Source organism: Marmota flaviventris, chromosome 12 (genome assembly GCF_047511675.1).
Source record: "Marmota flaviventris isolate mMarFla1 chromosome 12, mMarFla1.hap1, whole genome shotgun sequence".
NCBI lineage: Eukaryota > Metazoa > Chordata > Mammalia > Rodentia > Sciuridae > Marmota > Marmota flaviventris.
This window is the reverse complement of record NC_092509.1, coordinates 38,774,721-38,787,455: the sequence shown is the minus strand read 5'-3', so window position 1 is coordinate 38,787,455 and position 12,735 is coordinate 38,774,721. Positions and strand designations below refer to the sequence as shown.

General features: G+C 39.5%; 2 pseudogenes; both read right to left on the bottom strand.

Annotated features, from left to right (window-relative positions):
• Window positions 1-6,274: 6,274 nt before the first annotated feature.
• LOC117794868 (nuclear factor 1 B-type-like) lies at window positions 6,275-11,878 on the bottom strand (annotated as a pseudogene).
• Window positions 8,961-10,730, bottom strand: LOC139707857 (cGMP-inhibited 3',5'-cyclic phosphodiesterase 3B pseudogene; annotated as a pseudogene).
• Window positions 11,879-12,735: the final 857 nt, after the last annotated feature.

The window sequence follows — 12,735 nt, the reverse complement described above, 5'->3', positions numbered from 1 at the left end:
TTTACCCAAAATAACTAAAATTAGTATACTAATAGCAATACAGGAACATCAATATTTATGGCTGTGTGATTCGCAATCACCAAGTTATGAAAATAGTCCAGATGCTCATCAACAGAGGAATGTATAAAGAAAATGTGGTATACAAACACAATGGAGTTTTACTCAGTCATAAAAAAAAGAATGAAATTAGGGGCTGGGATTGTGGCTCAGCAGTAGAGCGCTCGCTAGCAAGTGCAAGGCCCTGGGTTCAATCCTCAGTGCCACATAAAAATAAATAAACAAAAAAGGTATTGTGTCCAACTACAACTAAAACAAAATAAATATTTTTATATTTATTTTCTGATATACAGTAGAACTAAATAACTTCATGCTAAGTGAAATAAGCCAGACTCCGAAAGTCAATGGTCAAATGTTTTCACTCTTTTGTGGAAGCTAGATCAAAATAAGGCAAAAATTGATAATAATAAGGTGGGAGAGTGTCCCATCAAAATAGAAGGGAGATCAGTGGAATAGAAGAAGGAGTTAGGGGAGGAATGATTAATGGAAATCAATCAAATTTTGTATGTACATATATGATGTACCACAGTGAATTTCACCTTTCTATATATCTATAAATCACAAATAACATAACATATTTATTCATAAACAATAAATAAATAGAAGGAAGACTAGAATATTAGAGGAAGGGAAAAGGGGACGGAGGAGAGAATGAAAAGGGGAAGTATAGGGGACTGAATTGGAACCAACTATATTCCATGTATGTATGATTATGTCAAAAGGGCTCCATTTCTATCTATAACTATAGTGCACTGATAAAACATAAAATCTCTTCTGGTTAAACCCCGTATCTTCTTCACACCTGTGCCTGTAGATGAAAATAATCCATACAAGCCTGTTGACTAACAAACCTCCTTAGAGCCCCTCAACACTGCCTAGCAATCCTACTCACTGCCCTGGCTTGTATATTCCCTTTTTGCTGAAGTTATTACTTCACAATATCCATCTTCAATTTTTTTCTCTCCTCAAATTGTTTCCTTTTACTGTCTGCCTCCTCCCAAAAACTTCACAAGCAGTGTCCTCAATTCACTATTGATTGAAAAAAAAAATGGAAACAGTAATAAATTCCTAAATTGTTCCACCTAAAAAAAATGTCCTACATTTTTTTGTTTCCACCTACAAACAAATGTCCATGAAACATATTGAGTTTATTCCCATCCTCAATAATGATTTGTCTTCAATTAGTCTTTTTCTTTGGTTCTATTCATCCTTTTATTTTCAGCTCAAATATGACTTTCTTAGGAAGGCCTTTTTTTTACCCAAAACTTTTTATTTTATTTATTTTTTTTAATTTTTTATTGTTGGTTATTCAAAACATTACATAGTTCTTGACATATCATATTTCACACTTTGATTCAAGTGGGTTATGAACTCCCATTTTTACCCCATATACAGATTGCAGAATCACATCAGTTACACATCCATTGATTTACATATTGCCATACTAGTGTCTGTTGTGTTCTGCTGCCTTTCCTATCCTCTACTATCCCCCCTCCCCTCCCCTCCCCTCTTCTCTCTCTACCCCCTCTACTGACATTCATTTCTCCCCCTTGTATTATTTTTCCCTTTCCCCTCACTTCCACTTGTATGTAATTTTGTATAACTCTGAGGGTCTCCTTCCATTTCCATGCAAATTCCCTTCTCTCTCCCTTTCCCTCCCACCTCTCATCCCTGTTTAATGTTAATTTTCTTCTCCTGCTCTTCATCCCTACTCTGTTCTTAGTTACTCTCCTTATATCAAAGAAGACATTTGGCATTTGTTTTTTAGGGATTGACTAGCTTCACTTAGCATAATCTGCTCTAATGCCATCCATTTCCCTGCAAATTCTATGATTTTGTCATTTTTTAATGCAGAGTAATATTCCATTGTGTATAAATGCCACATTTTTTTTTATCTATTCGTCTATTGAAGGGCATCTAGGTTGGTTCCACAGTATTGCTATTGTGAATTGAGCTGCTATGAACATCGATGTAGCAGTGTCCCTGTAGCATGCTCTTTTTAGGTCTTTAGGGAATAGACTGAGAAGGGGAATAGCTGGGTCAAATGGTGGCTCCATTCCCAGCTTTCCAAGAAATCTCCATACTGCTTTCCAAATTGGCTACACCAATTTGCAGTCCCGCCAGCAATGTACAAGTGTACCCTTTTCCCCACATCCTCGCCAGCACTTGTTGTTGTTTGACTTCATAATAGCTGCCAATCTTACTGGAGTGAGATGGTATCTTAGGGTGGTTTTGATTTGCATTTCTCTGACAGCTAGAGATGGTGAGCATTTTTTCATGTACTTGTTGATTGACTGTATGTCCTCCTCTGAGAAGTGTCTGTTCAGGTCCTTGGCCCATTTGTTGATTGGGTTGTTTGTTATCTTAATATCTAATTTTTTGAGTTCTTTGTATACTCTGGATATTAGGGCTCTATCTGAAGTGTGAGGAGTAAAGATTTGTTCCCAGGATGTAGGCTCTCTATTTACCTCTCTTATTGTTTCTTTTGCTGAGAAAAAACTTTTTAGTTTGAGTAAGTCCCATTTGTTGATTCTAGTTATTAACTTTTGTGCTATGGGTGTCCTATTGAGGAATTTGGAGCCTGACCCCACTGTATGTAGATCGTAGCCAACTTTTTCTTCTATCAGACGGCGTGTCTCTGATTTGATATCAAGCTCCTTGATCCATTTTGAATTAACTTTTGTGCATGGCGAGAGAAAGGGATTCAGTTTCATTTTGTTGCATATGGATTTCCAGTTTTCCCAGCACCATTTGTTGAAGATGCTATCCTTCCTCCATTGCATGCTTTTAGCCCCTTTATCAAATATAAGATAGTTGTAGTTTTGTGGATTGGTTTCTGTGTCCTCTATTCTGTACCATTGGTCCACCCGCCTGTTTTGGTACCAGTACCATGCTGTTTTTATTACTATTGCTCTGTAGTATAGTTTGAAGTCTGGTATCGCTATACCGCCTGATTCACACTTCCTGCTTAGCATTGTTTTTGCTATTCTGGGTCTTTTATTTTTCCATATGAATTTCATGATTGCTTTCTCTATTTCTACAAGAAATGCCATTGGGATTTTGATTGGCATTGCATTAAACCTATAGAGAACTTTTGGTAATATCGCCATTTTGATGATGTTAGTTCTGCCTATCCATGAACAGGGTATATTTTTCCATCTTCTAAGATCTTCTTCTATTTCTCTCTTTAGGGTTCTGTAGTTTTCATTGTATAATTCTTTCACCTCTTTTGTTAGGTTGATTCCCAAGTATTTTATTTTTTTTGAAGATATTGTGAATGGAGTGGTTGTCCTCATTTACATTTCAGAGGATTTGTCGCTGATATACAGGAATGCCTTTGATTTATGCGTGTTGATTTTATATCCTGAGGAAGGCCTTTTTTGACTGACCTTCATAGTTAAATCTTACCTCCTTACTCTGGTATTCTTCCATTAGAATGTAACCTACATGGGGACATAGACTTTGTTATTTTTACTAATTTATCCACAAATTCCACAATAATGGCTAGCACATAATAGGCAACCAGTAAATATTAGCTAAATAAGTAATGTTTATCTATTAATTCTAAAAATAGAGTTTTTATGTATCATGTTCAGTTTCAAGTCTGAAAATGGCTACCTCTGTGCCTGATAGAGAGTTGATATTAAATTTATAGTGCTGAATAAATGAATAAATATGGTTCTTCAAAAAAGCATTTTTTAAAATAAGGGAGAAAAAATAAGGATTAGGGAGAACTGAAAAGAATATAAAAATTCAAAATAAAATAAAGATCATATTGTATGCAGACCAGGCTGCTGTGAGGGTGACAAATTGACTTGCCCCAGCTCACCTTGACACTGGCCCAAGGCACCTCAGTCCTGCCACATCTGAATGGTAGGATCCACCTGCTTGCCACCAGTGCTGGAACCTACCAGGTCTGCCACTTGGCCACTCCACTGCTCCACTGCTGCTTCTCCGGAGGTACCAAGAGACCTGGCTGTGAGGCTGCAGGAGCCATGTCAGTATTTCAGCACCTTGTATGGATACAAAGATAGGCAACTTATAGACAGGCTAGAAATTATGTAGCTAAAGCATATAATGAAAGGTGATCATGGAAATATGCATAAAGTGCCATGGTAGACCAGGTGAAGAAGTAATCAGTTCTTGTACTGGGTCTGTAGCTCAATGGCAGAACGCTTGCCTTACACATGTGAGAAGATGGATATGATACTCAGCACCATATAAAAAATAAATAAATAAAATAAAAGTGTTTAAAAAAAGAAATAATTAACTCTAAAGTGATCAGAAAATAATATACAAATCTGGACACTTATAATTATAAAGTGTGTCTAAAATGTGATTTTCTCTACAATGTTCAATCACACAAATACTCAAAGCAGTGTGTCTCTATATTATAAAACAATGGTCATACAGTGACAAAAAACACAGGCATTTTGGGAACAGAATACACCTAGTCAAATACCATTTAAAACAACTCACAACAAGTAGGTTAAATGAAGCCATTTGAAATGATTTCTTCCAAATTATATGTTAAAGAAATTCTAACTACTGAATTTCTTCAATTTAGAAGTCTTCAATTTAGAAATTACACACTTCTAAATATCAGTTAGTGAACAACTAGTTGCTTAAATACTATAGTAAATTGCATTCTACATAACAATTGAATGTTCATATATTTTGTCTAGTCATTTAGCATTCATGGAATAAAAAACAATTATCTGGCCCATAAAATTAAAAACATAATTAAGTTACTAATTATATGATCATGTAGGCTAAAGGATTATTTTAACATATATTTAATATACTTTGATATATGTATTTGCCATATTTTTGAAAAGCTACTTACAAAGCTACATTTTAAAAATGAAGACTCATCTTTTTAAATTTATTACATGTGGAGCTATTGGGCTTTTTCCCAAGATAGAAAAAAAGACCATAAAACAACAAATAAAAGTATCTTATTACAGAATTCTAACATTCATCTTGACAACTATTATACTTGCATTCATAAACCTGCACTTAAATCTTTGGAAGAACCAAAGTGCCTTCCTACTTGTTCTAAAATGAAGCCAAGCTGATCCCCCATTGGGTTGTTTGTTTCCTCTGCTTGGAATGCTCTTTCTCCAGATATCCACAGTTTGCTCTTTCAACTCCTTCAAGTCTAATACCAGTTATCACCTTCTCAGTAAGTCTTATCCTGGCCATCCTATCTACAATCTCAACCTGCCCTTCTCCTCTACCCTGTCCTGCCTCCCATCTCCTGGTCATCCTTATGCTGCTTTATTTTTTTATTTATTCTTAACACACAACATAACTTCCTGTTATTATGTTTTATTTACTATTTTTCTTCACTACTGGAATGTAGGCACCATGAATGGAGGAACTTTTGTCCAGTTTGTTCACTAAAATACCAAAGACTTTAAAACTATGCCTAATACAAAATACATGCTCCAAAAAAAAATTTGTTGGATAGTGAATAGATCAATATAAAAAAGTAAATATGAAAATTTCAAATAGTTTTGACAATAAATTCCATAAAATATTTAAGAAAGAAATAATATAATCTTTTTCCCACTTTTTAAAACTTTAATTCCAGCCTTAATTTTCACAACACAGTTACAATGCATTTATAGTCAATCCAACACATATATACAGCCTGCCTTAAAAAATGTTACCTCCTAGACAGCTGTCAATCAAATTAAGTGTCATGTGTTAATGAGATTTTATTTTGATGAAAATATATTTTCCCCAAACCATCATTATTAAGACTTTAGTTCTTAAATGCATGGAAATTGTAAATGCAATACTGTATTTTTAAAGAAAACATAATATTTCCAAATGAGTGATATCCAATACTATTATTTAAAATCAGACTAAATGACATCTAAATATCTAAACATATTTCCTAAAATTATATCAAGAAAATATCAGGGCAAAAAGCACTTAGTAAATACCTAGATTTTTGAGTCAAAAGAGTAATTTTATATTTTACTTTTTTAAATGATAATAATGGACCCAGCAATATATTAAAACCTGCATTTATGTAACACCATCATATAACTGTCTGCCACCTGGCTATCTGCAGGCCATTTTCCCTCCCACCAGGCCAAATTCGGAAATGACCCACCATCTGTGGCAGCTCAACTTTCAGGCCACTTTTGGTATGCTGCTTTTTTAAATGACATTTTACTATGAACCATTGTTAATGCAAAGGCATCTATATTTTAACACACTGTTTTGAAGAAAATAAATTCTCACCTACTTAAGGAAAATGTCTTTAAAAATAAAAATAATAAGGAAACATATTTCATTAAGCTCCAAAATACACAGAAAAATATCACCTCTCTGGAATTGTGCAGGCAACATTTATAACTCTTTATCGAGATTTTAAAAACATAGGTATGGTACTCGGTTTCTACATTATTTGGGGGATTTATTTTAAACTACTATAGCCAGTCCACTTTCTTTTTTCTTTTTTTTTTTTTTTTTTTTTTTTTTGCATTTATACATCCTGCTTAATTATTGTGTTTAAAATGTTTCCAGTACACCAATAAATTTTTCTACATAGAAAACATAGTAACAAACATAATACTGCTATAATATGATTTTGTTTTTTACTTTAAATGTTCGTACCCTCTATTTATTTATTTATTTGTTTGTTTATTTATTTATTTATTTATTTGTTGTAGATTGACACAATCCCTTTATTTATGTATATATTTATTTATGGTGCTGAGGATCAAACCCTGTGCCTCATACATTCTAGGCAGACACTCTACCACTGAGTCACAACCCCAGCCTTATAATATGATTTTTATGATTAAGGTTTTTAAAGAATTACTTTTAAAAGTACTATCAGGAGCAACAAATTTCAATAGAAAATGCAAAGAAAGAGCAACACAATAATGCAAAGACTAACTCAAGAATACATTAATGAATTATTTTATTGATTGCTATCCATTTTAGATGTTGTGATTAACCTTTTTCTTATGAGGTAGAATGCTAAATAAATAAATAAAGTCACATAATTGTCACCATTAAGAGTTAGAGTCTGTAAACAAGTCTGGATGGCATGGCGCCTGGCAAAATGCCAGAGGGAGTGGTTTGTGAAGTAAGGCCAGCAAGCCATTAAGTGTGGAGATTTCTTATTGATTGACTGATGTATCTAGTTTATGTTAATTAAGATAAGCTGTGTGGAATGTATAAATACCTCTGTTGTCCTACAATAAACGGCTCCCACTCCTGCTGTATCAATGTACACAAGTTGTTCGTCACCCCCCCCCCCCTTAGTTTGCTGCAGCCGGACTGCGGCAATTAAGAGAGTTCTGACTAATGCAAGCACAACTATATGAACTTAAGAAATAAAAGAATCATCTGGGAACAGTGGTGCATGCCTGCAATTCTAGCAGCTTCAGAGGCTGAGGAAAGAGGATTGCAAGTTCAAAGCCAGCCTCAGTAACTCTGTGAGGCCCTAAAGAATTTATCCCTAAGCAACTTAAGGAGACCCTATCTCAAAATAAAAAATTTTAAGAAGGGCTGTTGGGGCTGGTGTTGGGGCTCAGCGGTAAGGAGGCCTTGTGTTCAATCCTCAGCACCACATAAATTTATAAACAAACAAAATAAAGGTATTGTGTACAAATAAAAAATAAATATTAAAAAAAAAGAAGGGCAGGGGATGTGGCACAGTGGTTAACAGCTCCTGGATTCAATCTCTGGTACCTAAATAAATAAATAAAAGAATCACATAATTACTCATGATCCAGAGAGTGATCAATAATTTTCAAATCCTTTTGCTCTAATTCTGCTCACTAAACCTTTCAACATTTCTAACCCTAATGCTGAGATAAGGACAAAGTGAAATTATCTTATCAAAATTGTTCCAAAAGCTATGTTTACGTTTTTCTAAGTTCTATTCCAATATTCCAATATTAGAATTGACAAAAGTAACCAATTTTAAGTTTATCCTCTCTGAATTTTCTTACCTATAGGGTAAATTAGCTGAAGTAAGATAATCCCTAAATGTTTTGTGGTTTTAGATAATGGTGAAGATACTAATAATAATCAAATAAAACAAATAAAAGCACAATGAAAAAGCATGACATATACCTATTTAGAATAGTAATATTATTTCCTAAAGGAAAAAATTCCTATTTTTTAGTACTGATAGAGAGAAATTAATTCCAAATCTAATATTGAAAAAATCAGTGCCTCTTGGTTTATCACAATCTCCAGTGGGTTAAATGGGTGAGGGACAAACAGGGTTCATAAAAATTATTTTTAAGTAACACTGTATAATTCATAAAATGAATATAGGAATTATGTATGGTTTGGGGTTCAATAAGAACAATTTCTGGATTCTAAAGAGTACAACAAAGTAATGCTAGTTTGTTATACAAGCCTAGAACTAAATGTTTTTATTGTTCATACTTCTTAACAATAGCAATAATAATATAAAGTTGTTACCATACAAGCTCTAACTCCTAATATTATTTTTTTAAAATATTAATATTTTAATATTATTTTTTTAAAAGACCTAAATATTCATCTAGAATTTATTTGAGTTTATAAAACCTCATATAAGGTCCCATGCAGGTCAATAAAAGGTAAAAGATTTCAAAAGGAAATTGTATGTAATATAACTTTAAAAGAAGGAGTTTTAGCCAGGTGCAATGACATGCACCTATAATCCCAGTGGGTCAGGAGGCTGAGTGAGACTGGAGGATCAGGAGTTCAAAGCTACTCTCAGCAATAGAGAGTCACTAAGCACCTCTTTGAGACCTTGTCTCTAAATAAAGCACAAAATAAGGCTGGGGATATGGCTCAATGGTTGAGTGCCCCTGAGTTCAATTCCCCCCCTCCCAAAAAATGAAGGAATTTTAATCTGAAAATGTCATTAAATGTTATCAATAGGGATAAAATTGTATTTTAACCTTGTGAAGTTTTCGATCTCCTTTCTCGGTTGGATTCTCTATTTCAGGGTAGGGATAAAATCCAGGAAATGGTGTGAGAGGATTAATCTTCGGCCTACAAGACCCAGAGAATGCACCCATCAAGCTACTCATACTTCGTAGGGAAGAAATGACTTGCGGAGGAAGGCTTGGGTCACTCAGAAGATCTGACACCATATTGCAAGCCTCATTTAGCAATGAAAGATCAACTCCATTTCCACCTCCGGAATTCCGGTAATGAGGCTTACACCACTGCTTCAAGTCCCAATCCCAGCGAATCATCTATTCTCTCGAAATACAAGGCAACGAAGGTCTCCTGAACATTTTGCCACTGCCATAGTGATCGGCTGCCATTTCTCCTAGCGACGCGCACCTGGACCTCCTCCCTGGTCTGATCACGGGCACTTTTTCTTCCATGGTACTGGACAACCAGGAATGATGAGCGGCTTCCCCGAGGTAAAAGAAGTGATCCAACCCAGGGCCAGCAGGCATCTGACGGCCCCGACCAGGAAGGAGAGCAGCGGCCTGAAGGCAGAGAGCAGCGCCCAGAGTCTGGCAAAGGAGACCCACCAGACCAAGCTGGCGACGAGCAGCACCAGGATGCTGTGCCCGAGCCGCACGGGGTGCGCAAGCGTCAGCAGTCACATGCAGCTCAGCACCAACAACCTGCCGCCGCCGGGGGCGTGTGCGGGGCAGCAGCCGCTTCCCCCCCCCGCCCCCCCCCCCCCCCCAGGCCAAGACCACCAGTGCCACACCAAGAAGTTCCCAGGTAGCAGCAGGCGGGCAGCGCCAGTTGCCACCAGGAGCCGCCGCTCCGGCCAGGGCCAGGCCCCGCTAGGTCCGCGTCAGGAAGCAGGTGAGGAAGAAGAAGGCACAGGCGACGCTGAAGAGAGGGCTGAGGCTGTGCGAGCACACACTCGGCAGCGTCCGCAGCCTGGCGGCCCCTGCAGCCCAGCTCCCGGGCCCCACGCCAAGCAGGGCGAAGACAGAGGCGGCCAGGGCGCCCAGCGAGAGGCGCGCCTGGGAGAAGGGGGAGCCGGGCCGCGGCTGCGGGAGGTAGGCCAGCGGTGGCTCCATGTTGCAGAGGTGAAAGAAGAAGCCTCGCGGAGTGTCCTGCCGCAGCGGGCCCACGCAGCTCTTCTCATAGTCGTTCCTCAGAGTGGCGAGCCGGCTCCGTCTGGCGACTGTGGGTACCTCATGGCCTTGGCGTCTCCCTTGTCCCTCCTTATGGCCAACACTGCAGGGAGCCTGGGCTCAGCGCACTCCACTCGGACTACAGCGGCCACTCGCGCTCCAGGACCCCTGTTTCCCGGTTCGGGGCGCGTCAGGGCAGCGCCCGCTGCTGCCACTCGGGGTCTCCGCCGCGCGGGCTGTTGTCGCTCAGCCACGACACTCTGGCTGAGCAGAGGTGCATCAGGAGCTTCTCCCCGGACCCCTACAGCCGCCGCCTCCTTTTCCTTCGGGCACCTCTCGGGACTGGAGACTGGGTGTCACCTCCCAGCTCCTGCTGGCTGCAACAGATACCTCACAGCCCCAGCCTGGTCCACTGGGTGTGGAGCCCACTTTCTGTTTTTGTCTATAATGTTCCTTAAGGAAAGCTTCAACTCTCTCCTTGGTAAGTTTTATGAATTTAAATTCAAGTAAACTAACACTATAAAGGGTTCTAAAGTCACTCTGGAAAAATATTATATACGTACACAAAAAATATTATTCCATTACATCCATAGCGCATATTGCACAATTAAAAGTAGGTGTTGATAGAAATATTAAAATCAAATAAATCTAGTTCTACCTAGATTATGCTTTGATAGTGGCTATCTTATACATTTTACAATAGTAAATGTTAATTCTATTTTTGGTTCCAATAGCACTAGATTCCTGAAAAAAGTTCACTAAGCTTGTTAGTTATGAGGTTAACACAAAGATTACTAAATAGAAGTTTCACTATTCATAAATAAAGTTATATTCCAAATTGGGAAAAGATGACTAAATACAAGAGACATAGCCTAGCACAGAAAGTAAAGTGTGATGAACTAGATGTTGTAGACTACTCTGTGTGTACTCATGAGGGGAAAAAAAAGTAGTCTTTGTGGTCTTTCTTTAAATACCCAAGTCTAGCCAGGTGTGAAAGCTCCGTGTCTATTTACATGACTGACATATGACAGTGGACATGTGAATGGAAGAGGGCACAACACTGTACCCAGATAGGGCAGAGGACATCTAAGGGCCTCGAGGACCATCTAACTCAAGCCAGATATTCCCTAAGCCAGGGTTGTGGACTGTCATGCTAGAAGAAAGAATGATCTGCTCCTACCTTGCTCCTGCACGTAGTACTGCCAAAAATAAGTCAAGCTTCTTAACTGATACTGTGATATGATGTGGCTGGACACAAAATGCTGGGTTTGTGCAATGTGGGGATTTCATGAGCCGCTCTCCATTAGTACTTTCCAAAGGGATGACTTTGAACAGGATCACCATGTCTGGAGCCAGATGCCAGACTTTGTCTGCCTGTCCCAGGATGTGGATTCTTCTAATCTTACCCTTTCTAGTCAGGGATTGGATAAAACACAGCATGGTGCTTCTTGCCAATCAAGGTGAGCACAGAGTCCTCCTGGTACTCCTGGCAGATATCTTTGAGTAGTTTGGCTGGGAGCCTGGATGCCCACTTCTGCTAATTTCAGGCGTTTCACTGAGAAGCTCATCTTTGTCTGCTCTTTCTTCATCCTTTGACATTTGCTTCTCATGCTTTTTAAAGCACTTGGGTTTTCCAACCTTCAGGTTGAACCAAGTATAGGCGATTGCGTGGATATGTGGAAGAAGTGCCTCGATGAATGAGTGAAATTCATCCTGAGACAGATTGGAGAATTCATCATGACTTCGCCTTCAAACACTCTTTCCCAGCGATGACCAAGAAAATCTTCGAGAAGGTAGAATTTCATCTATTCATTTTACAGTCATCTGAGCCCCGAGATGCGATTGATCAGGACCAGACTCTGCGCTGGATTACCACGACTTCACAACAAACCCAGTCCTCCTTAAATAGGGAAAGATTCAAATTCGCGTGGCGTGCGGGGGGGGGGGGGGGGGGGGGGGGATCCAGTGTACACTTTTAACCCTTTGGCAGTCGGAGCGCGCTGGCCTTGCTCGCTGTGCCTATGCCTCTGGTGTCAGCTGCTTTTTGCCTAGGTTTCGGGATTCGTTTCCTGTTTTGCAGTTGTTTTTGCTGCTGTTGTTGGGGGGTTGGGGGTGAGCGAAAGTTCGGTGTGGGTTGGATTGGGGTGGTGGTTGATGATGAAATGCTTTTAAAAAAAAAAAAAGGGCGGGGAGGGGGACGCAGGAGGGCAGCGGCAGGGAAAAAGAGAATGTGTCACCGCATTGGGAAAGTTCAAGGTTACAGTCCTCGGAACACTGCCGCAGGAGTGGCGATCGCAGGATAAATTTTGCAGGGAGATGACCGTGTGTGCGCAAGGGGGACCGTGACTGAGTGAGGGGGGGCGCCCGTGAGCGTGTAAGCGGGGTGGCGGGGCGCGCCACGGGAGAGGGCCGGATGGGGGCGGGGTGGGTAGGGGAGAAAGGAGAGCCTGGGTTGAGGGAGAAGGCAAGAGAGCAGATCTCCTGGGCGGAAGAGTTAAGTGCCCCGTGGTTCCAGGCTGCAGCCGCCGCGGGCCCGCGCAGGGCCTTAAGTGCCTGCCTGCTCGCCCTGCCCCAAGCTTGACCCGGCTGAGCGAAG